Source organism: Lynx rufus, unplaced genomic scaffold (genome assembly GCF_022079265.1).
Source record: "Lynx rufus isolate CCGP_SWC_20201006 ecotype Redwood Valley unplaced genomic scaffold, mLynRuf1.p SCAF_5, whole genome shotgun sequence".
Taxonomy (NCBI): domain Eukaryota; kingdom Metazoa; phylum Chordata; class Mammalia; order Carnivora; family Felidae; genus Lynx; species Lynx rufus.
The window spans coordinates 108357682-108360366 of NW_025814867.1; positions in this window are offsets into that span (position 1 = coordinate 108357682).

Here is a 2685-nt window from a genome sequence, read left to right on the forward strand (position 1 = left end):
TAGTTTAGTGTATCCTATTTTCCATAGGAAGTATTCTGTCCCACCGATATTTTGATGTGTTCCTTCAGAAGTGGTGTTCCCCTATCTCCTGGCCCCTCTGGAAAGTAAACTAATAAAAATTTTAAATCTTGGATACTTCTCAAGTTTTCATGTGTCTTAGCTGTTTTTCCAAAGCCAAGTAATATACATTTAAAAATAAAAATTTGACATCTAGTAACAAATTCTGTATTTGTAATTACAAAGCTAAATATAAACCAATTAAATCTTCCTTGGTCATCTTCTCTTTGATTTAATCATCCCAAGGGTGACTTTATGAACTTTTACAGAATATTAGTCTTGCTATAATTGTAACCTGTTTAATTTGACCACTAAACTCATCTACTGAAATGTTTGTTGTTTTCTAAAGAGGCATATAACTTTTTATTTCACTGAATGCTTCTTTTGTCTAATTGTGCCCATGACAACTGTTATTGAATATTTGATAACATGCATTTTATTCCTATGTATTTCTTCTTTCCTTTTCTAAATGAATTGTCCTCAGGCACCATAAGCATAAAAGTGTCAGTGACATATTTTGTTTATAGCACATAAAATAAAACAGTGTTTTGAAAAATATTTGTTTAATTTCTTTCATACTGATATGTCACCAATTTAACTTTTAAATTTAGTGTAAAATGAAATGCTTCAAAAAACCAAATCAAAACAAAACAATACACTCCTGTAGAATGAAATTATGCACATTACCAAAGTATTCTCTCCTTAATAAAAAGCTTCAACAAATTCATTTTTTATAAGCAGCATTTCAAGTATACCTTTCTATCCCAACAGAGTGACAAGATCTGGACTACACAGCTACAAACACTGGCCTTGATCATCAGTAACAAGCAACCCCTGGGGAAAAAACTTATCAGAGGAAGCAGACAGATTTTAATTGTTTCAGAAGAAGTAGCATCCTCAATCTTTAACTGCCTAAAGAACATTCTAGTACTTACAAAATTTTCTGACTAGAGGAGCTCTGAGATGTCCTCTGGACTCTGATTTTAAGGGCATTTTGCCTGTGACCCCATCGAGGAAATAAATAAAATGGGAGGTGGGGGGGAAAGAAAGAAATATATGCAGAAGTCATTTGCATAATTTCAGAACACTCATATGTACTTGGAAGGCTTCAGACATTTAAACTGGAAACATCAAGACACAAAGTAACTACCTTTGTAGATTGTCTTATTTTTAATATAAACAGGTACTTCTTAGGTATCTCTATGTGAACACCCAGCTCCCTGCAGAAACCACCTCACCATTACAAACCCTATTCCTTCCTCCCTACCTCTAAAAAGGTTTAATAAGTAATATGGCAGGTGTGATCTTGATGCTGGTGAGCCTACAAAGCAGCAACATGAATTTCTAAGAAAACCTTACAGAAATGTTTAAAAAAATTTTTTTAGCATTTATTTATTATTGACAGAGAGAGAGAGAGAGAGCGAGCGAGTGAGCGTAAGCATGGGAGGGGCAGAGAGAGGGGGAGACACAGAATCCGAAGCAGGCTCCAGGCTCTGAGCAAGCTGTCAGCACAGAGCCTGACGCGGGGCTCGAACTCATGAACTGCGAGATCATGACCTGAGCTGAAGTCGGACACCTAACCAACTGAGCCACCCAGGTGCCCCCTTGCAGAAATGTTTTAGACTGAAAGGCTGAGTGAGGGGTCCCTCTATTCCTTTTTATTGAGGTATAATTGACATATAACATTATATTAGTTTTAGGTGTACAACATAATTATTGGATATTTGTACATATTGTGAAATGGTCCCCATAGTAAGTCTAGTTAACATCCCTCACCATACATAGTTACAATTTTTTTTTCTACTGATGAGAACTTTTAAGATCTACTCTCTTAGCAACTTTCAAACATGCAAGAGTATTATTAACTATGGTTGTAATGCTATACATTACATTTCCCTGACTTACTTACCTTATAGATGGAAATATGTACCTTTTGACCCCCTTCACTCATTTTGCCTACTCTCCACCCCCAATGACAGTCACCAATCTGTTCTTTTTATCTAAGAGCTTGATTTTTTTTAAGATTCTACATATGAATGAGATCATGCAATATTTGTCTTTCTCTGTCTGATTTATTTCACTTAGCACAATGCCCTCGAAATCTATTTATAGTGTAGTAATTGGCAAGACTTCATTCTTTTGTATGGCTGAATAGTAGTCCTGTGTGTGTGTGTGTGTGTGTGTGTGTGTGTGTGTGTGTGTGTGATATCCATTCAGACATCAATGAACACTTAAATTGTTTTCATATCTTGGCTATTGTAAATAATGCTACAGTGAACATAGGGATGCATATATCTTTTAGAGTTAGTGTTTTCATTTTTTTCAGGTAAACACATAGAACTAGAATTACTAGATAGCTTTCTTTGTGTTTGTTCGTTTTTTGGTATTTCTTTTTTTATTAATTTTATTTTATTTTGTAATTTCAGTCCAAATTAGTGTATAGTGCAACAATGATTTCAGGAGTAGATTCCTTAATGCCCTTACCCACTTAGCCCATCACCCCCTCCTACACCCCCTCAAGTAAACCTCTCGTTGTTCTCCATATTTATGAGCCTCTTATGTTTTGTCCCCCTCCCTGTTTTTATATTCTTTTTGTTTGCCTTCCCTTATGTTCATCTGTTTTGTCTC